Here is a 24267-nt window from a genome sequence, read left to right on the forward strand (position 1 = left end):
ATTTGACATAGTTGCCTACAACCACTTTCTCAAATCTGTCTTCCATTTCCATCTCTAGTTGGCCTTACCCTGTTTCCCTTGTATCTCTGAATATTCCTTCTCCTTCATGGTTCATTCTCATCTATTTCTAAAATTCTGCCTTCTGAGTCCTTATCATTGCTGGTGCCCTCTGTACTCTTAAAGCTTCATGGATTTTACTGTTGTAGCAAATGACTTCCCAGCTCATTTCTCAGGCCAATCAAGTTTCCACAGTTCCAACAAAGTCTTGATGAATTTCTCCCTCTCTATTGGGCTGTTACCAGTAATTCAACATCTCCAAATAAAGTCCTCTCATATTTTCCTGATTTCAGTTATTGAATCAAGGTTTCTCACTGACAACTTCCTCCTAATAAATATAAATTGCCTAAAGCTGTCAAATTTTTCTTCTGAAAGGAGGGTTCCAATTATGTACTTCTTTCTCCATCAAGTTTTAAATTTGAATTTAGAGTTCCCATACAAGAATATTACCAACTTCTTAGGGTTTTACTGAAGATTAAAAGAGACATCATAGATAAAGGTTACCAACATTATATATACAACATGGATAGATAGTCCATATATTATTCATGACTATGATTAATTATATTATCTTCTGATTACTACTTTTATAACTTCAACTATGTTCTGCTTTTTAAGTGCCATTTAAATTAATTCTATGATATTTTCTCAGTTATCATTTATAAAAGTATCTGTTACCTACCATTGCAAATGATAGTATTTATTTGCAAGCAATGTAATTTACTTGATTTATACAATCTTATACTAGATGGATGGAGAAGGAAATGGCAACCCACTCCAGTATTCTTGCCTAGAAAATTCTGTGGACAGAGAAGCCTGGTGGGCTGCTGTCCGTAGGGTCGCACAGAGTCGTACACAACTGAAGTGACTTAGCAGCAGCAGCAGCAAACTAGATGGAATAGAAAAAATTAAAACTTTTCCAGAGAAAAAGAGAACTGTACTAGAAACCCGACACCATCTCTCTTTGCCTGGATTCCACCCTTGGGTAAATTATTTTATCCTGTTATCCTTGTTTATTTAATCTCTAAATTGGATATATGAATATATTTTCTAATTGTTTACCTTAGAAGTTTGTGGTGAGCCTTGGATAGTGGTCCTACCCCATTAGGGCTGTGGTTTTCTTGCCCTCTTGAAAGGGCTATACTCTTTGCCTCAGTTCCAATAAGCCCCTCTTATACCCATCAAAACCTGTCCCAAGGTAGGACCAATGTCTTTAATGACAAAGTCTAAATTATTGATAACACGTATATGTGACTTCTTCCCCAAAGTCAATAATAATAATAATAACATACTACTAAGCATTGAATGGCACATTATTTTTAAATATAAAGAAAAAGAGGATCAAACATGTGCTGTGAGAATCTCAAATGGATTCTGTAATATTGTTCCCTATCCACAAAGTATTATTATCTGTCTGTGAATTTAAAAAGTGATGTGGATTTTACTCAAATGTTTGGTAATAAAGGCTATCTGCAAATTTTGTACAAGTCATATAGAGAACCAGTGGAGCTGAGAATGAAGAAAGCTGTGTTTTCTATCCGTTTTTGTGTTTTGGTTGAAAGCTATTCTAGGATATGCTGCTTGTTGGTAGGTTCAGATTATTGGCACTTGGCCCTATGAAGGAAAAATGGAGAAGAAAATTTGGTGATGCTAAGTGTTTCCCCCTAAAGATCATATAATCAGTTATCTTAGACACTATTCTATAGAATATTTTATTTTATTTTTTAAAAATTTATTTATTTTAATTGGAAGCTAATTACTTTACAATATTGTATTGGTTTTGCCATACATCAACATGAATCTGCCACGGGTATACACGTGTCCCCCATCCTGAACTGCCCCCCCCCACCTCCCTCCCTGTACCATCCCTTTGGGTCATCCCAGTGCACCAGCCCCAAGCATCCTGTATCATGCCTCGAACCTGGACTGGCAATTCATTTCATATATGATATTATACATGTTTCAATGCCACTCTCCCAAATCATCCCACTCTCTCCCTCTCCCACAGAGTCCAAAAGACTGTTTTATACATCTGTGTCTCTTTTGCTGTCTCGCATACAGGGTTATTGTTACCATCTTTCTAAATTCCATATATATGCATTAGTATACTGTATTGATGTTTTTCTTTCTGGTTTACTTCACTCTGTATAATAGGCTTCATTTTCATCCACCTCATCAGAACTGATTCAAATGTATTCTTTTTAATGGCTGAGTAATACTCCATTGTGTATATGTACCACAGCTTTCTTATCCATTCATCTGCTGATGGATATATAGAATATTTTAAATATCTCATGTAGATCTCTGTATCACTGATCTGTAGTATCTTTTCATAAGACATTTAACAATATAATATATAAGTATGAGAGAACTTCACATTTTGATGATGGTTCTGTTATATGCTTATTCATACTTTGTATAAATATTATACCTTAAAAATGAGCCTTATCATGGAAACAACCTAGATGTCCATCAGCAGATGAATGGATAAGAAAGCTGTGGTACATATACACAATGGAGTATTACTCAGCCGTTAAAAAGAATTCATTTGAATCAGTTCTGATGAGATGGATGAAACTGGAGCCTATTATACAGAGTGAAGTAAGCCAGAAAGAAAAACACCAATACAGTATACTAACACATATATATGGAATTCAGAAAGATAGCAACGACGACCCTGTATGCAAGACAGCAAAAAAGACACAGATGTGTATAATGGACTTTTGGACTCAGAGGGAGAGGGAGAGGGTGGGATGATTTGGGAGAATGGCATTGTAACATGTATACTATCATGTAAGAATCGAATCCCCAGTCTATGTCTGACGCAGGATACAGCATCCTTGGGGCTGGTGCATGGGGATGACCCAGAGAGATGTTATGGGGAGGGAGGTGGGAGGGGGGTTCATGTTTGGGAACGCATGTAAGAATTAAAGATTTTAAAATTAAAAAAAAAAAATGAGCCTTAGTACCTAAAGTAGTCAGATTCATAGAGACAGAAAGCAGAATGGTGGTTGCCAGGGTTTAGGGACAGAGAGGGTGGGAAGTTAGTGTTTAATGGGTACAGAATTTCAGTTTGGGAAGATGAAAAAGTTCTGGAGGTGGATAGTGGTAATAGTTGCACAACAATGTGAATGTACTTAATATTACTGAACAGTTAAATGGTTAAAATGGTACATTTTATGTTATGTATATTTTCCCACAATAAAAAAATTTAATCAGCTTGTCAGGGCAGTGTTTTTTGAACTGCATGCTATATGCATTAGTTGATCATGAAAGCATTTTAATAGGTCATGTGTATGGCTGCAAAGTTGCTTCAGTTGTGTCTGACTCTTTGCGACCCTATGGACTATAGCTGGCCAGGCTCCTCCATCTGTGGGATTCTTCAGGCAAGAATACTGGAGTGGGTTGCCATTTCCTACTCCAGGGGATCTTGCCAACCCAGGGATCAAACCTGTGTCTCCTGCATTGGCAGGTGGGTTCTTTACCACTAGCACCATCTGGGATGGTTAGCATATAAACAAATGAAAGAAAGAGAATAGAACAGAATAAAATACATAAATGCATTGCTCACCATAAGGGGAAGTACAGTTCAAACTTGTGTTTCATGATAATGTAGCCAATTGGTATGGCAGTAATAGGCTGTACATGGCTGATGTCTTAGTCCCTTTGATAAATTCCCTATTCTGATAGGAAATGTGCTGGTGAAAAATTGATGCCAGTGACACACTGATTGCTGAGTATTTGGAAAAACCCCTTTGTAGGTATGGGTTACTGATATAAAATATATTTCTTTTTATGGTTGATATTCAAAATATTAAAAGAAAAATATTTCAGATGGGAGGAAATCTAATTGATAGGCAGTAAACCCTTGCATCAACAAGTCCAGATAACCGATGTCTTACAGCTTTAACTGAAGCATCAGCAATAAAGCTTTATCTGTCTCTCTGGCCAAGGAGGGGTCTTGACTTTGTGGAAGATGAGATCACCTTTCAGGGAAACATGCTTTTACCAGTGAAGCACTGATTGAATAAATAAGTCCCTGTACCCTGAGGAGGCTGAAGTCAGGTGGATGAAAACTGGCCAGATTCTAGAGTTTCTACATGAACTACTCCATCTGTGGTTTTCTATTTTTTTTTCTTTTTTTTACAGAGTTTTGCACCCAGCTGAGTCTAGGCCAATTTGCCATGTAATTCATGTAAAACTTTCCCTGAATCAGCAGCTATAAATCCATCCAGCTGTCCACTGCAGCTCATTGGAAGTGTCCTGATACTATTTGGGGCTTAATTTCACTGGGTCATTAGTGCATAACGCTCAAGAGAATGCTGACATTTTGATTTTCCTTGATTTTTTTTCCAAAGAGGAAAAGTTTTCCTTGACAGATGGCTGTTATTGGTGGCTGGAAAGCAAGCTGATGGATGAGGTTTTTTTTTTCGTTTGGCATGTGCAGTGGGGCATGCTCAGCAGTGCGGCTGTGGCAAACCATTCATTAGCCTCACTTTTGAAGGCTACTAGAGATGATATTGGTGTGTGATGCTGTGTGAACTCTGCTCACATCCAACTGGAATAAATAGGTTAATTGCTCAATGAAATTAGCTCATTCAAGTTAGCTGGCCTGGCAATTGGGTGGTAAACAATTACCAAGAATTACTCTTGTGAATTTGCTGACTATTCTCTCTGGAACTAGTGGTCTGGTTGAGAGTTTTGTAACAGTTGCCTGAAAGATATATGATGAAGGATGTCCACTGTACCTGTACTACTTGGTAGTTCTTAGGAATGTTTCTGCATTGTAACAGGTTGTTGTTCAGTCACTAGGTAGTGTCTGACTCTGCAACTTCATGGACTGCAACATGTCAGGCTTCCCTGTCCTTCACTATGTCCCAGAGTTGGCTCAAACTCATGTCCTTTGATTAGGTGATGCCGTCCAACTATCTCATTCTCTGTCACCTCCTTCTCCTCTTGCCCTCAATCTTTCCCAGCATCAGGGTTTCTGCATTTATACTTATGTTAAACTGTGCAGTCAGTAAATTTCAGATTCAGAAAGACTGCCTGTCATGTCTCATGATCTAGGAACAAGAAGATTCTTCACTGTTGTTCAGAGCTAAATTTAAGACACGTTTAAAGCTAAGTTACTTTTCTCTTCTGTTCATTGCAAAGACAATAGCTGGACTCAAAACTGCTAGACACGCGTGACTTTTCAAGTCAAATCACAATTTTAGTAATACCTTTCAAATCTCATTTCTTGAGTCTTTTCCTATTTGAGTAAGAAATTTCTTTCTTAGCATAGGAGAATAGTGTAATGTTTTCCTTGTTTTCTTCTCCTTTAAAATATTGCCTTCCTGCTTTCCCTCACTTCATCCTAGCTCCCAACTTCCAGCCAACCATGAATCTGCTTTCTATCATTACAAATTAGTTTGAATTGTTCTAAACTTTTATATAAATGGAATTATATAATATATGCTCTTTAAATCTGGCCACTTTCATTTTCAGCATAATTATTTGAGATACATCTATGTTGTTGATTGTATCAATAGTTTATTGCTTTTTTACTACTTAGCAGTAGTATATTGTATGATTAGATCACAATATGTTTATCCACTCACCTGTTGATGGCCGAGTCATTTTAAGGTTTTGATGAGTATGCCTGTTTGTGTGTATATCTATATCTGCTATAAACATTTATTTACAAGTCTTTATATAGATATGCTCTTACTTCTTTTGAGAAAATACTAGGAATAGAATGATCAGGTCATATGGAATATTTAGCACTATAAGAAATTGTCAAACTCTTTTCAAAGATGTTGTTCAGTTGCTTAGTCATGGCCGACTCTTTGCAGCCCCATGGACTGCAGCACGGCAGGCTTCCCTGTCCATCACCAACTCCCTAGCTTGCTCAAACTCATGTCCTTTGAGTCGATGATGCCATCCAGCCATCTCATCCTCTGTCGTCCCCTTCTCCTCCTGCCCCCAATCCCTTCCAGCATCAGAGTCTTTTCCAATGAGTCAGCGCTTCGCATGAGGTGGCCAAAGTATTGGAGTTTCAGCTTTAGCATCATTCCTTCCAAAGAACACCCAGGACTGATCTCCTTTAGAATGGACTGGTTGGATCTCCTTGAAGTCCAAGGGACTCTCAAGAGTATTCTCCAATGCCAGGGGCCAGCGTGAGGAATTCCGCCCATGGCAAAGGTCATGAGGAAGGAGGCTTGGCATATGCAAAGGCGTGATCAAGCCTCAGGAAACCCCCTGTTCCCGAGCATCTAACCCCAAAACCAGAGTCTGTTTTATGCTCTCACCTACACCTCTGATTTTACGGGGGGCTCTCCCCCATAACCATTTCTCTCGGAGAAGGAGTAAACGTGCAGCTCCAAGGCAATAAAAATTCTTGGGCGTGACAAGAGTGTTTCAGCTTACGGACTCCTCTGAAGGTTATCTAGCCCACCTGTATAGGTTCGTCCGGCCACATGTGATTGTTTATAGCCTCCCAATCTGAGAGGCACGAGATGTTTTAGACTTACTAAAGGCAAATTCTTTGGGGCAGTTAGAAATTATTAGTATAATGGGTTGGTTAGGAATTATATTGGTGAAGGGTTTTTTCATTTGTTGTGTCAATAATTGCTGCTAATTCCCTGCTCTGGGTTGGACAAGGATGTCTCAGGTCAAACCTCTCTGCTGACAGACTAGCTTGTGTGACAGGATTATCCATACTCCTGCCACATGATTGTTTACTACCTCTCAACTATAAACAGCACAGAGAGTTCTGGAGTATTTGGAGAGTCTTAATTAGCATAGGGCTTTTTCTTCTTGTTGAGTCAATGATTGCCGCCAGGCCCCTGTATCCTTAGGCACCTGGGAATATATTAATCAATGTATTTGGAATATAGCAAAGGAAATATAGTAGTTTTTGATGTTAGCAATACTAGACTTTTTGAGTTAATGGATTTTCTCTTTTGTAATAGATCACTGTACTTTGTTATAAATCACTGTGTCCTTGCTATGTAAGAATGTAACTTTATCATACCTTAAGACTAAACAGATCTTAAGAGGAGCATTGGTGAAAGGATTTTCATTTGTTGGGCTGATGTTTGTTGCTAAATCTCCATGTTCCCTACAATTATAATGAATATAACTAGCATATAGGAAGAAATAAGTATTAACCTTTAAGCATATAGGAGAAATAAGTATTAACCTTTAAGCATATAGGAAGAAATAAGTATTAACCTTTAAGACTAATCATGTTAACCTTGGGTTAAATAAATTCCTTTCTTGATTGTAACTCACTACACCCTCACCCTATAGGAATGTAACTTTGTTTGGAGGGTGGTGCCTGGTTTAAGAAAAAACACCCTTGGAAGAAATAAGTTTTTTGGTTATCAGAAAGAAAGGATCATAAAATGTCAGCAGGTCTCACTCATGGCCAGAAGATGATGTACCTTTTTTTTATACATTTATGTGAAGCACCTGATTTTGATAAACGTCAGGACTGCTGACCCCCACGTGACTCTGTATTTATCCCTATGTGTAACAAAAGGTATATAAGCAAAGCCAAAAATAAAGAAATCGGATCAGTTTCCGGAAAGACTGATTCCCCCATGTCGCTTCTTTCTTGCTCCTGTTTTTCTGGCTGAATTCCCATCTGGAGCATGGATGCTATTCCACATAATCCAAGTTGTTCAGCCTCTTTTTCTCCACTGATCTTCCGACTACACTATCCATTTCTAATCTCTCTATATCTGTGATTAAATATGTATTTTCCAAAGACGCCGACTCCATCCCCACCTTCGAATCACCCTGGATCCACTGGGGCTGGACCCCGGAACTCCAACACCACAGTTCAAAAGCATCAATTCTGCGGCGCTCAACTTTCTTCACAGTTCAACTCTCACATCCATACATGACTATTGGAAAACCATAGCCTTAACTAGATGGACCTTTGTTGGCAAAGTAATGTCTCTGCTTTTTAATATGCTATCTAGGTTGGTCATAACTTTCCTTCCAAGGAATAAAGCCTCTTTTAATTTCATGGCTGCAATCACCATCTGCAGTGATTTTGGAGCCCCCCAAAATAAAGTCTGACACTGTTTCCCCATCTATTTCCCATGAATAAACCTTCATATAAGAAGTATTAGTTCTGTAGCTTTTTTTTGTTCTGTTTTCCAAAGTTATTTTCAATATTCTAGGTCTTTTGCACTTCTGCAGTAATTTTAGATACATTGATTCTACAGAATCTCCTGTTAGGTTAAGATCACGACAAACCTAATGACCAGTAAGGGGAGAATTGACATCTTAGCAATGTTAAATGTTTTGATTCTTGAATAAGATATATCTTTCCATTGATTTAGATCGTCCTTAGTTGCTGTCGCTAAAGTAATCATAATTTTTGATGCTATTTAAATTTTTTCAATTTTTAATTGTTGCTCATATATAGAAATACAATTTATGTTTGTCTGTTAATGTTGTATCCTTCAATCTTGCTAAATTCACTTAGTTCTAGTATCTTTTCTGTAGATTCTATAGGTTTTCTATGTAGGTGATCATATTATCAGTTAATGCAGTTTTATATCTTCGTTTTCAATCTGGATACTTTTTATATTTTTACCTTGCCTGATTGAACTATTCAGAACTTCCAATAAAATGTTAATAGTAGTTGTGAGAATGGACATCTTTGTCTTTCTTCTGATTCAATATGTCACAGTTCTGTAGAATAGTTGTAGGTTTTCCATAGATACTCTTTATCAAATTTAACAAGTTGTCTCCTACTCCTAATTTCCTGAGAGGTTTTTTTTAAAAAAAAAAAAACAACACAGGAATAGATGTTGGATTTAGTCAGTTGCTTGTTCTGTATTTATCAAAATCATTTTCTCAGTTGATTAATGTGGTAGATTACACTGATTTTCAAATACTAAACAAACCATGCATTGCTAAGATAAACCCTACTTGATCAATCTGTATTATCATTTTTATATATTAGATTTATTTTGCTAGAATCTTGCTTAAAATTCTTACCTCTGTGTTCATGAGGGATATCTTTCAATAGTTTTCTTATAATGAGTTAGCTGGTTTAGTTATCAGGATTATATGGGCCTTAGAGAATGAATGGGAAAATAGTCTCCCCTCTTGAATTTTCAGCGAGTTTTGGTAGATCTGGCATTATGCCTTCCTTAAATATTTTGTAGAATTAATAAGTGAAGTCATCCAGGCATAGAGTTCTCATTGTGGGAAGGCTCTTAACTAAAAATTCAATTTCTTTCATAGATACGGGCTATTTGTGTTATCGAATTCTTGAGTAGAGTTTCTAGCTTATGTTTTTCAAGGAGTTTGTCCATTTCATCTAAGCCATTAACATTATTGGCCCAAAGTTATTTTCTTTATTTCTCCCCTTTTAGTATCTATAAAATCTGTAGTGAGGTCACATCTCTCATTCTTGCTATTGGTAATTTTTTTCTTCTCACATTTGTTCTTCCAGGCTAGAGGTTTATGAAATTTATTAAATTGCATAAATGTCTCAAGCAGCTCTTGGTTTTTATTGATATTCTCTATTGTTTTTCTGTTTTTCTAGTTCACTGATTTTTAATTCTAATCTTTAGTATTTTCTCTCTTTTGCTTACTTTGTGTTTAATTTCCCCTTCTTTTTATAATTCCTTAAGAAGGAAGCTGAGGGCACTGATTTAAGATTCTTATTATATATAAATAATATAATAAGATAATATAATAATATATTATATATATAATAACTTATATTTAATTAAATAAAATAAGAATAAGAATATATTCTTATTCTTTTTATAATGTAGGTACTTAGTGCTGTTAGTTTCCCAGCATCCCACAAGTTTTGGCAGATTATATTTCATTTTCATTAAAATTTTAGTTAAAAGTATTTTACTTTCTCTTCCATGTCTTCTTTGACCTATGACTTAGAAATATGTTATCTCGTCTCCAAATAATTGGGCAATTTGTAGATCTTTCTAATTTAATTCCACTGTGTCCAGAAAATATTCTTTGTATAACTCAACTGTTATATCCTCTTGATGAGCTGACCTCTTTATCTCTGTTTGTATTGTTTTTTATCCCTGTTAATATTCTTTGCACTGAAATCAACTTTGTTCAAAATTAATACTCATTCCAGTTGTTTTGATTAGTGTTTGCTTGGCATGGCTTGTTCCATCCTTTAATTTTAACCTATTTTATCTTTAAATAGTTATCTTGAAATTTCACCTAATTTAATCATCTCTGCCTTGTAATCAGCATATTTAAACACTTTTGATTATTTATATGGTTGTCTAAATCACTCATCTCCCTATTTGTTTTCTATTTGTCCTATATAGTCTTTACTCCTTTTTAATATTTTTTTTCTTCTCTTGGGTTGAGTAATTTTTATGATTCCATTATATCTTAGTTGGTTTGCTAGTTATAACTTTTGTTGTTATTGCAGTGGATGCTTCAGAGTATACAGTACACATCTTTAACTAAAGATAACAGTTTATTTTCCAGTGATACTATGTTTCACTTATACTGTGAAAATCTTACAGTAGTGTACTTCAGCTTGCCCTTTCTGGTCTCTGCGTTATTGCTAGCTTATCTTTCATATCTACATGTATAATTAACCTCAAACTATATTGTTATTGTTTATAAGGAGTCACTCTTTTAAATACTTAAATTATAAGAAAAATCTTATATATTTTCCCACATCATACTACATCCTATACTCTTTATCCCTTTACACAAATTCATATTTCCATTTGGTACAATTTTCCTTATGCCTAAAGGACTTCCTTTAACATTTCTTGTAGTGCAACTCTGCTGGTGATGAATTATTTAGCTATTGTATTTCTAAAGATTTCTTTATTCTGCCTTCAGTTTTAAAAGACATTTTTTTCTGGATATAGAATTATCAGTATGACAGTTTTTATCTTTCAGCCTTGAAAGCATGTTCCACTACTTTTCAGTTGCATTGTTTCCAATGAGTGATCTTCTATTTTCCTCATCTTTGGTCTTTGGGACCTAATAAGTGTCTTTTCTCTGGAAGCTTTTATGATTGTCTGTTTATCAGAGTAATATGATTATAGTGTTCCTTGCTGCAGTTTTCTTCATATCTCTTCTTGGGGTTTGGTGAACTTTTGATATCTGTAGTTTAAAATTTTTAATCAAATTTGGAGGATTTTATCCATGAGTTCTTCGAATATTTTTCTTTATCCTTCAACCTCACTCCTTTTCTTCAGAAACTCAAAGTGGATGAAAGACAAATAAATAAATGTAGTTGAAACATACACACATATAATTAAAGAAATTCCAATTACACATAATTTAGACCCACAGCTTGCTGGCTCTCTATTTATGGTTTATATTTTTAGTCTTTGTTTTGCTCCATGTTTTATTTTGGGTAGTTTCAGTTGCTCTGCCTTTATAGTATTGTTTCTTTTTGCAAGTATGCTGCTGCTGCTAAGTTGCTTCAGTCATGTCCGACTCTGTGCGATCCCATAGAAGGTAGCCCACTAGGTTCCCCTGTCCCTGGGATTCTCCAGGCAAGAACACTGGAGTGGGTTGCCATTGCCTTCTCCAATGCATGAAAGTCTAAGCCACCACAAATCCTATCCTGTGTATTGTTTCATCCCAGACATTGCAGGTTTTATATTTCAGAGTTCAGTTTGAATTATTTTTGTATGTTCCTTTTCTCGAAACATTTTCAGTCTTTTTCTCTCTCACCTCTTGAATATTTGGAATGTAAATACAATAGCTAATTTGAGGTTTGTCTGCTAATTCTAACATCTATGTCAATTATGGATCAGTTTCACTTGCTTCATTATTTTATTTTCTTTCTTACAGGGCATGTTTTCCTGTTTCTTGACATGTCTGTTAATTTTTGACTGATTGAAAGTCTTTGTGAATTTTGCCCTTTTGGGTGCTGGATTTTTTAAAATGATAAATATTGTTAAACTTCATTTTGGTACACTGTTAAGTTACTTGGAAATAGTTGTATATTCTCTGGATCTTGCTTTTTAAGATTAGTAAGGCAGGACCAGGGCAGCATTTAGTCTAAAACTAATTATCCTCTACCACTGAGGTAAGGTCCTTCTGAGTATTCAATACTTCATGAATTATAAGATTTTCCAGTCTAGCTGTTGAAACCAGGCACTATTCCCAGTCCTGTGTGATCTGTAGCTACTGTTTCCTTTAATCCTTTCGGGTGTTTCTTTTCCCTGCCTCAGATACTTTCTTCATAAGCACGTGCTCATCATCACTCTGCTCTTTACTCGAATTCTCTCTCTATGTAGCTTCTCCTCTATCGTAAACTGTTTTGTAAACTCTAGCTGTTTTTTCCTTCCTGGACTCACAACTGTGTCTCCTCAACCAAGAATCAACAGTTTCTTTTTTAAATTTTTTTTACTTTATTTTACTTTACAATACTGTATTGGTTTTGCCATACATTGACATGAATCCACCACAGGTTTATACAAGCTCCCAATCCTGAATCCCCCTCCCACCTCTCACCCCATATCATCACTCTGGATGCTTGGAGCTGGTGCATGGGGAGAATCAACAGTTTCTAACTGGGATCTTCCTCTGTATTTTCTTTTCTTAAGTTTAATGCTTCATTTTGTACATGGTTCTAATAGACATTAAACTATTCTCAGATGGGAATTAGTTTCCTTTGGAGAAAGCATGAAACTTTAATTCCCTAGTCACCTAGTTTTTTTTTTTTTTTTTTTAAGTAACTTCCAGTTCACCACAATTAGTTAAGGCTTATAACAAATATCTGGTCATTTGATGAGTAAACCATTTTCATCTATATAAAACTAGAATTTGGAAACTGAAGACCTGAGTTTCAGTCCTGGCTCTGTTACTTACTAATTACTTACTTACTCACCACATTATCAGGAAATGAAAGAGCTCTTTCAAATGTTCCTAAATACTTTAAATGAATAGAAAGTAAATATATTTGCTTAACCTAAGCTCATAAATTCTGCATTACATACAATGTCAACTTTAGTTAAAACCTCTTCTAAACCTTTCCTGAATTAAGAGGAGTTTGAAACCTGGCCTTGAACAAAACCTCTTTGAGCCTGTTTTAAAAGTGTGAGCTTTCCTTTTTATGAAGTTATAAAGTTTAAATGAGATAATACGTATAAGAGAACAGATTCAGTATGCTATTCTGGGTTCTTCTTAAAGGGAATACTTGTTTTTTTTCTTCTTGGATATCAGTTGGGGAAAAAGATCTGGTTTAGATGATAATATACTGGTGTACTCAATCATTAAAAATTAAGTATGAGTTACTGATATAGAGACTGGTGGATAAAAGTTACTTTTATGCCTGCATTTTGTTTCAGTGCCAGAACAGCAAGTTTAGATGATATGGCATATTTATTTTGTAACTTGGTAAGTATTTAATACTTAAATCCTCTTATAAACAGTATATTTTGGTAAAGCACTTTTCCTGTTTTGTGCTCAATTTTTGATTTTTTAATCTTCCAATATCTCCCACTTTTATTGATCATTATTTTCTTTTTCCAACATGTCTTACATAGGATTTTGTGAGGAGCATGTGTACATATAAATGACTTTTTTTTAGCTTGTATCAGAGTAAATATGTTGGTATCAGTAAACAAATATAATACAAATTTGCTCATATACTCAAAGTGTAGAGGTGTTATACTCCACATCCATACAGACAGCTCTAGACATGATTGGCAGTTCATTGACTACAAAAAGGGATAAGTTTCCCCTTTCATATTTACAGTTAATATGGCATTGGCATTTCCCAAAAATAGGAATAATCTGGGCATTGGTTTCATGGAAAAACTGTACTGTAGTAAAATGTGACAACATTCATTTCCTGTTAGGATTCCTTTCTTAGGAGGCAGAAAATTAACTTTAAAAAGAAAAAAAAAGGAAATAATTTTAAATGAGAGATGTAAAAAGACTAAATATATAAAGCTTTCTTTTCCTGTAATGTAAATTTGAAATACAATTTTTTGAAAAATGAGAAGAAGATATTGCAAGACACTTTGAATGTCCCATTTCATTAAATTAGAACTTGTGATTGAACTCCCATCTAATTTTCTTCTCTTTTGATAAATTATTGAACACTTGGAATTTATCTCTAAAGTATTTTCTCCCCTGTACTGGACTGTGAAAAGTTTCTCCCCAAACTCCTTTTCCAGACTGTGGATCGGAAACAATTCCATGAAGATGATACTATGCTAGTGAAAGGGGAAAGAGGAAACTCAGTCTGTATAACCTACAGCAAGACAGGGTTCTTACTTCTGATCTTAGATACAGTGAAGACCAGGGATGAACCATGTGTTACACCTTTCTCAGGGAGCTTCGGTTATGTCACTTCTCTTGATGTGCTCGGCATTCTTTGCTATGCTGATCCTAGGTACTGGATCCCTCTTTTAACAAGAAAATTTCTCAGAGCCTTTCCAATCATCCACACTTCAAAAGATTTAGAGTGAGAGGCAGTCTCTGCTGTGGACTGAAGCCTTGTGTCCTTCTCGCTCCCCAAATCCATGTATTGAAGCTTCTAGCCCCCGATGGGATGATATTAGAAGATGGGGCCTATGGGAAGTAATTAGGTCTTGAGGGTAGGGCCCTGATGAATGGGGCTGGCACTCTTACAAAAAGGATAGGAAAGACATAACCTCACTCTTTCTCAGGCATGCGAGGATATAGCAAAAAGATAGCTGTCTACAAGCCAGGACACTCTCACTGGACACTGGATCTGCTGGGGCCTAGATCTTGGACCTCCTGGCCTCCAGAACTGTGAGAAACAAATGTTTGTTGCTTAAACCATCCAGTCTATAATATCGTTGTTATAGAAGCCCAAACTGACGAAGTCTGATAGGTCTCTTACCATCTTTTCCCCTCTTTCCTTTCCTTTCTTTCTGCATGGAATGGACTTATTTTCAAACTCTCAAAAAGGGTTAGACTATGACCTTTCCTTCTCTGTCTTTCCACTCTTTTCTAGGAAAGGCCTATCTCACAGGAGAAAGCACGGCCACCTAGGTAAACCTTGATCACAAAGCATACTGCTTTCATAACGTGACCACGCTGCTTTCGCGTCTCTGACTGCCGTTTGATCTTCTGTTTATGCCTGATTTAAGTTTGCCTTAGGTTACTTATGTAGAATTACCACCATAGTCATCTTTTCTGACTGACTGAACTACGAGTAAAAGCCTTGAAATGGAACATTAAGCTATATAAATATTGAAAAGACATTGTTCTGTTCCTTCTTAATGACACTGACTTTAAAATTGTAAATATAGGGTGCTGAATTCTTCAGTTTTTAGTGGGGTCTTGATTTTGCCTTGGGACTTAAGAATCCAAATGAATTACGTTTAAAATAATTTAAAATTGTTTCAGAAGGAATGCAGTCTATACAACCCACAGCAAGACAGGGTTCTTACTTGTGATCTTAGACACAATGAAGACCATTGTGTCCAGTGGACCAGCTAGTAGACCACCTATGCTCTGCTAGTTTAAAGAGCAGATCCTATTGCACACTTCCCTTTTCTGAAGTCATTTTTTTATTAATGAAGTAAGTAATGTCAAGTCTGGGATAGAAAGTGAAGGATACTTTGTTAGCTTCCTGTCTGGCATATCCTTAATGTTCATTCATTTCTATTCAGTAAATGTTTATTGAAAACCTACTGTCTACATAAAAAATATTCACAACCTAAAAACTGAGAGTTATGTTTTATTCAGTGGGAATTTTTAGGATGTCAAACCTGAGAAACAGTATCTCAAGTAACCCTGAGAGAACTGCTCTGAGGAGGTGAAGGGAGGAACTAGGTTCTATAGAAGTTTTACAGCCAAGGGGAGGTAGTCTGAACATCAAAATATTGTTAAAGAAAACCAGGTATTTCAAGTTAAGGAATTTAGTGTTTTTCTGTGTATGGGAAGATGCAAGAGTCTGGGCTCACTGAAATAAAATTTCTTTCATATTCTTCTCAGCTATCAGGGCCAGTATCCTGTGTTGTTCACATCCTGAGCTCCCTTGGTGCTCACCTTAGGGAGTGACTGCCGTCTGATGGCTACCAGACAGATGATATTCTTCTTCCTGAGTGCCCTAAGGGCTCACCAGCTCACCCTGAAGGGCTGCAGTCACTGATGACTGTCATGTCCTTGTTTATTGACATGGCAGCCGGTATTCCATTTTTCACACTCTGTGCCAAATTAAGAAATCCCTGTCTGAGCAGAGGAAGCCAGTTTTTACAATAGAGTTTGATAACTAAGTACACTAGTGGGACAGAGAGGAATGGTACCAAACTCTTCATTATCAGAAACAGTTTATTATCAGATAGTAGTATTATCAGAAATAGACTTGATTCTGTCATGTATAATTAGACATTATGAAATCAAGGCCTATTCATATGAATTTGTCTTAACCAAAAAAGGGAGGTGTTACTCAACAATACCATGTAAGTGAATACTAATTTTTGTATTCCTTATTTCTTTATAGTTTGGTTTTTATATTTCTGATTGATCTTCTGTGGGCTCCAAACACTTCAGACTTCCTTGCCTGAGGCTGCTTATCAGGTAGTTACCGATCTGTAAGCAGTGTTTTATCTAAGTATTTTTCAAACAACTTATTGACCCTTTTATTAAAGTACAGTATATTGAGAACAAAATATGTGAAGTATTTTAGCATAGATTCTCCACAAATATTTTCCTCAAGCTTTAAGATTAAATTCTAGGACCTCGATAAAAATGTCAGCTATGGTCTTCATTATCAGGAAATTAAAGAGCTCTTTCAAATATTCCTAAATACTTTAAATGAATAGAAAGTAAATATATTTGCTTCACCTAAGCTCATAAATACTGCATTACATACAATGTCAACTTTAGTTAAAACCTCTTCTAAACCTTCCCTGAATTAAGAGGAGTTTGAAACCTGATTAAATAACAAAGGGATAGGGAAAATCTTTGCAAGCTTCTTTTTTTAGGCCAAGAATTTAACCTTGTACCTTTGAGCTCAAATATTTACATGGGAATAAAGGTTTTTTTCAGTCTTCATTTACACCACCACTGTGTCTAATACACAATCCTTCCTGGCCCAAATCCCACTGTTACCTAAGGAGGACCCCAGTTCAGGAGGTATAAGAACAAAATTGAAAACAGGTAGAAAAGGTTTTATGAGCTTTATGGGTTGGTGAATGACACGAAATCTCATAAACTGCCATTTTTACTTCTATTGGCAATTATCCCTAAGTGAAAGTTAAATTGCTACTCTTCTGGATTTTAAATTGTAATTATTATTATTTTAGTTCAGTTATTTTGCTATAGGTTATTCAGTAAAAACTTTTTGTAGTAACATATTATTGTTACAATATTTTTTCTATAAGATTCGCTAATGACTTTAAGATGTATGTTTGTGGTCTATTTCTAACACTTTTACACTGAGGGCTTTTTTTTTTCCCCAACATGACATTGTCTGATATGGAAGGGGATTGATAATTTTTGCTTTGCCTGAGGCTGTATTGTACATGTGTGCGCATACACACACCACAAATTTGATTCATGCCATAGAAAGAAAAATGGAAAAACCATGTCAGATTTCAAGTACAGTGATATTCTAAAATCTAAGCTACTTTGCAAGAAGTCAGAGTGTTTAATAAAACAAACCCTAAACATCTTCATTAATCAAGCTGAGTGTGGCAGCCTGTGTTTGCAGCTGCAGGACAAAAATACCTCAGCACCTAACTTCTTTTTATTCCACCCAGTTGGAGGTAGATGAGGCAGACTCTAGGTAAGCTGTAAATGTTGTGGTATTTGTCTTTTCCCTCTTTTTTCTGACTTTTCCCTTCCTCCCCATTTCCTCTTTGTCCTTCTGTTTTTCTCAGGCTTCCTGCTCCTCAATTCAAACAGGAAAGGATCTTATAAAGACCCATTTATACCTATTGGTTGACTGATTACAACACTTCTGGAATGCCTTCACACTGAAGCATTGCATCAACCAGACTTTTCTCTCCGATCGTAGGACAGGCTTATTCCCTGTTAGGAAAACTCTGTTTCCTCAGCAAGCTGGTAAAGAGATAGTTTGGAGAGCAAGATTAGGAGAAGGCTCTCAGGAGCCTCAGAAATCACATTTATCCTGGTCACACAAAGTTAATTTAGACCTTATAATGTTTTCAGTATCCAAGCACTGCTGTACAGTGAGACACTGAAAAAGAAAAGTTTGTGCTTTGTTGTTCAGTCACTAACTCGTTACAACTCCATGGACTGCAGCATGCCAGGTTTCCCTGTCCTTCACTATCTCCCAGAGTTTACTCAAACTCATGTCCATTGAGTCAGTGATGCCATCCAACCATCTCATCCTCTGTTGTCCCATTCTCCTCCTGCCCTCAATCTTTCCCACCATCAGGGTCTTTTCCAGTGAGTCAGCTCTTCACATCAGGTGGCCAAAGTATTAGCACTTCAGCTTCAACATCAGTCCTTCCAATGGGGTTGATTTCCTTTAGGATGGACGGGTTTGATCTCCTTGATGTCCAAGAGACTCTCAAGAGCCTTCTCCAGCACGAGTCAATTCTTCGGCACTCAGCCTTCTTTAAAAATGTCAAGGAAGACTTCATTCAAGACTAGTGCCAAGGGAAGAGAGATGGAATATCACTGAGATAAAAGGCAGGAGGATTTTTAAACAATGGGGGCAGGGGTGGGAGGAAGAAGTTGAGTTGGAGGAAAAGTACTAGAGGACATTATGGGGAGACTGGTCTATCTGTGTTCCTCTGCATCTGCTAATTGGTGCAGATTAAAGTGAAGCTCCTCCTCTCCCACAGGAACTGGGACAGGCTCCAACTTCCTTGATGATTATATTTCAAAAGGATGGCTTCTTTTGCATCCTCGAGAAAAACATTCCTGGATTGTAAAACTGGCAGGAGGCTGGGAGACAATTCATATCTCAAAGGAGGAAAGGAAGAATTTTCGATTGCAAATTTGCTACAGTAACACCTATTTAAAAAAAAAAAAAAGGACAGTCAGGGGAGTATAGTGTGCAAAAAAATCCATCTCAGGTTTAGTTAAGCTGAAGAGAACTTGATGCCTTCTGGTCATCCACTTTCCACATTCTTTCCCTTTCTAACCTCACCTCTAAGCTCTTCATTTTTGAAAAACATATGAAAGTTTCTGGTTCTCACTGAATTTGATCTCATGTCCCTGCATTTTTATGTGCTTAGTTGCTCAGTCATGTCCAACTCTTAGTGAACGTTTGGACTGTAGCCCACCAGACTATGCTGTCTATGAAATTTCCTACACAAGAATACTGGAGTGGGTTGCCATTTCCTATTCCAGGGGGATCTTCCCCACCTAAGGATCAAGCCCACGTCTCCTATGTCTCCTGCATTGCAGGTGGATTCTTTACCCACTGAGCCATCAGCTCCTTCCGTTTGTGACCCTTGTCCTGCACTAGCACAGGTGTGCCTGTTGGCATTTATCCTCTCTGTATATGTTGCCTGCCTGCCTTTTTGATCTGAGCTCTGCCATCTCTTCCATATGCTCTATGCCTTGGAATCACCTATATTATGTTCAGGGAGATTTGACATTGAACATGTCAAATGCTTTGTGCTTTGTTGTTCAGTCGCTAACTCGTTACATCTCCATGGACTGCAGCTTTTCTGATATCCTCAAACACACCTTGAACACAAAAATACACCTCTGGTTGTAAAGTTGTGCCTAAGACCAATATCATTTGGGCTGTACTCTCTTCATTAATAGAGATGTTGTCTTACTGAGTTTTAATATTTATAGTAACAAACAAAGGAAAAGAAAAGATTTACTAGAAAGACACTGCAGATGCCACAGTTTTCTTACTGAATCAAAGCTTACTCTGCTCACTCTGTGAAAGGCCAATGAATCTGAAGGGTGGGGTATTGAGGCAAGGGATAGGACTTTATTTGGATAGCAGGCTGGTGGAGAAAATGGTTGACTAATGTCTCAAAATAACCGTCTTGTCAGAGTCTGGATGCCAGGTTCTTTTATGGGTCAGAGATGAGGTGGAGATGTGGAAACAAAGTAAAAAGACCATTTAATCTCCTAGAATGGCAAGCCTCAGGCAGGGGGATGTGTTAGTTCTTTTTCTTACAATCATTCACAGGTGGGCCGGGTCAGATTATCTCTTTCTGATCTAACCAAAGACACTTTAAGTGGCAGGCAGAGCAGGCAGGGTTCTCTGAGACAGGCCATTATGTGTGATTATAATAGCAAAAGTGGCCAAAGACGCAGATCTAGCATGGAAGAGTCAAAATTGATTCTTGCTGATCACAGTTCTGCTTTGTGGTAGTGAGAGGAAACTACTTGATTGTACCCAGGCAAGCCTGGAGCCCAGCACAGCCTTTTCAGAGAAAAAAACAGCGACTGATGCCTCAGAATGAAAAAAATCTCCATCCCTATTTAGGGAAGCCTGTACCTTCCCAATGGCTTTTAGTCTCTTCTGGAATCTAAGTCCTAATCCCCACCATGAGAGTTAATAAGACATAATGATCCACAGCAGCACATTTCTAAAAGCTTGGGTATTTAGGCTAGAGTAAGACTATTCCTATCAAGGGCAGGCTTTGGTTCAGGGTGAGCACTGGCTGTGATTATATGTTCCAGTTTGCATCCAGCCAGCTCCATTTAATACCTATTATTTAAGCATAATCATTAATAGCAAACCTTTCACTCTTGAATGGGTCCTGATTCAGATAATAAATGATACGGTCATTTGAACTTTGTCACTGTTGGGACCTAACCTGAGCCAAGACAGGCTTAACAAACCTCACTGGGCCTAAAACAAAGAAACCTGAGTCATGATGACTCCGGAAGACTGCGCCCCCGGGCCACTCAGAAGAGTCCCCTCCCGGGCCAAGCTTAAGCCAATCCAAATGGGACGTGAGGTTCAAAATTCACGCGCGCTCGTACTGCTTAGCCAATCATTTAATGCCAGCTACCCTGTTGCTGAAACAAAGGACCCCCTGTATATAAGCAGCTGTGATTCAGAGCTCAGGGCTCTTGTCGGATTCCACTCGATGAGACCTGGGCCCTAGCTCGAGGTAGCAATAAAACCCCCTTCATGCTTTTGCATTGCTGTGGACGTCTTATTCTCTCAGTTTTGGGGACTTGGACTTTGGGCATAACATTTGGGGGCTTGTCCGGGATCCCTTCAACTGGGAAGAATAACACTCTCCCGGCAGAAGGGGTTTCCTCACTAGGAGGAGAGATCTCTGAACACCGGTGTTAATTCTGATAAAGTCCAGCGTAAGGCCGAAGCCCAACATTGTGCTGGGGCGGCGGCTGGCTCTGTTTTCTGGTTAAGACCAGCATAAGGCCGAGGCCTGGCATCGTGCCGGGGAGGCGGCTGGCTCTGTGGACGTCCTGCCGGTAAGATACTCTCAAGGGGAGAAAAGTGTTAAAAAGGGGGCCTTGGAGGCGACCTGTGGCCTACCTCTCCAAAAGACTGGGCCCAGTGGCCGCAGGATGGCCACCCTGCCTCTGAATCATTGCCGCTACTGCCCTCCTGGTCCATGATGCTGACAAGCTAACTTATGGACAATGGCTCCTGGTCTACACTCCCCATGCCATTGAAGGTATTCTCAAGCAGCCACCGGGTAAGTGGATCTCTAACGCCCGCTTGACCCATCACCAAGCCTTGCTGCTGGACAGCCCCTGGATACACTTTCGGACGCCCTGCTCCCTGAACCCGGCTACTCTCCTGCCCGACCCGGAGAAGGATGGCCCCCTCCACGATTGTGGTGAGATATTGACCGATGTAGCGGCCATACGGAAAGACCTGAAAGATGTGCCCTTAAATGGCAGTGAACTGGTGTGGTTCACAGATGGAAGCAGTTTTGTAAAAGATGGACAGAAGAGGGCAGGGGCAGCAATCATTGATGACTCTGGGAGGGTCATCTGGGCAGAAGCTCTACCCCCTGGAACATCCACCCAGAAGGCGGAATTAATATCCTTAATACAGGCTCTGGAAAGGGCAGAAGGAAAGAGGGTCACCATTTATACCGACAGCCAGTATGCATTTGGCACCGTACACATCCAGGGCCCAACATACAAAGAGCGGGGATTTTTGACAGCGGAGGAAAAGGAAGTTAAGAACTTACCTGAGATCCGCAGACTCTTGGCAGCAGTCCAAAGGCCCCAAGCAGTGTCCATAGTACATATCCCAGGACACCAAAAGGGGGAAGATGTCAAGGCTCAAGGCAACCGTGCCGCTGATATGGCGGCTCGCGAGGCAGCCACCAGAGACTGCAATACACCCATACTGACTGTGGGGCTGCCTCCCCCGGGAATGGGAGCCTTGCCCCCGACCCCCGAGTATTCCTCTTCTGATCTCAGTTGGATTCAAGAAAATGCCAACCGTCTGGAGGACGAAGATGGATGGTATCAAGACCGAAATGACGACTTGTTGCTTCCGGCTGACTTGGGTCGACACCTTTGCACGCACCTACATCAGAACACCCATCTTGGAGAGAAAAAGACTCTAGCACTCTTACAGACAGCGCGTCTGCGGTTTCCCCGACAAAAGCCAACTATACAAGACATAGTCCATGCCTGTAAGGTGTGCCAGATGATGAGACCAGGAAAAGGACAGCATATGGGTATAAGGTACCGGGGAGAAAGACCGGGACAACACTGGGAGATAGATTTTACAGAGGTAAGGCCAGGCAAGTATGGGTACTGCTACCTGTTAGTTCTGGTTGATACTTTCTCTGGGTGGGTGGAAGCTCATCCCACTAAGAAGGAAACAGCAACTACGGTAGCTAAAAAGCTCCTAGAATAGATAGTACCTAGATTTGGGCTGCTGGCAACCATCGGCTCTGATAACGGACCTGCTTTTGTGAGTCAAATTGTTCAGGGACTGGCCTTATCTCTGGGGACCAAATGGAAGCTACATTGCAAATACAATCCCCAGAGCTCAGGACAGGTTGAAAGAATGAATCGGACTCTAAAAGAGACTTTGGCAAAACTGGCAATAGAGACTGGCGGAGACTGGGTGACTCTCCTTCCCTTCGCTCTCTTCCGAGTGCGTAATACCCCCTACAAGTTAAACCTGACCCCCTTTGAAATTGTTTATGGGAGGCCCCCTCCAGTGTGTCCTATTTTTGAGAAAAAAATCCAGCCGCTTCCTTTGTTGCGGCAGTTCCAGGAAGTCCTAGTAGCCTTAAGCAAGGTGCATGTGCACATCTGGGCTTTAGTCAAGGAAATCCATGAAGGCCAAGAAAAAGGGACAATTCCTTCACACAGCATTGGTCCAGGGGACTGGGTTTGGGTCAAACGGCATCAAGTTAAGACATTAGAACCTAGATGAAAGGGGCCTTACGTTGTTCTTCTTACTACCCCTACTGCCCTGAAGGTCGACAGTATTGGACCTTGGTTACACTGTAACCACGTGCACCATGCCACTCCAGAGGAATGGGAAAAAGCCCCCCAAAAATGAAAGGTGGCACCACATCCCTCCAACCCCTTAAAGATGAAGCTTGCCCGTCGGCAAGATCCAGGCAAGTCACCCTAACCTTCCTGTTGGTGACCATCCTCCTCAACCCTGGAGCTGCCAATGGGACCCCGCACCCGCTAGTCAGAATCACCTGAAAACTTCAGAACGGACTGACACGAGAGGTGCTCAACTCAACCACAGAAGTACATCCTCTGAACACCTGGTGGCCAGATCTGTATTTTCACTTGAAACCGGTGGTGGTGGGCGTACAACATTTAGATAGAGGCTCCCTCCAGATGCAGGGGTTCTGGGCATGTCCAGGACACCAGAGGAGAAATCACGAGAGAGCGTGTGGGGATGTACAAGACTATTTTTGTAAGTCGTTGAGTTGCGCGACCTGTGGTGCTGGGCGGAGGTCTCAGCGTTGGGAGGCAGGTAGTCGAGATCTCCTCACCTTTTCATTTTCATCTCTTCATATGTGAAGAGAGTTGTAATGTTGTACAAGTTAGGATAAGGTTCAATCGGGAGGCAGCAAACAAAGAGAGGTCTTGGCCTTCTGGCCTGTCCTGGGGAATACAAATACAAACATATGGGACTCGTCAATGTCACGGAGTCATAATGGTCAGCCAGATCATAGAGCCAATACAGGTACATAATATAGGCCCCAACCTGGTCAGAAAGATTAATCCAACACCAAGTCATGCCATGCTGGGTTTTACATCTTCCACTCCCCCCGGTCTCCGGGCTCTCAGTCCCAATGCTGGAAGATCGGACCCATTATGAAAGTTAGTCAAGGCAGTCTA

General features: G+C 39.0%; 1 protein-coding gene across 1 annotated transcript in view; it reads left to right on the top strand.

The window, feature by feature from the left end:
• Positions 1 to 24267, top strand: part of TAFA2 (TAFA chemokine like family member 2) — a 156545-nt gene that overhangs the window by 82879 nt on the left and 49399 nt on the right. The window lies entirely within an intron of this gene.

This window comes from Capricornis sumatraensis, chromosome 4, assembly GCF_032405125.1.
Source record: "Capricornis sumatraensis isolate serow.1 chromosome 4, serow.2, whole genome shotgun sequence".
NCBI lineage: Eukaryota > Metazoa > Chordata > Mammalia > Artiodactyla > Bovidae > Capricornis > Capricornis sumatraensis.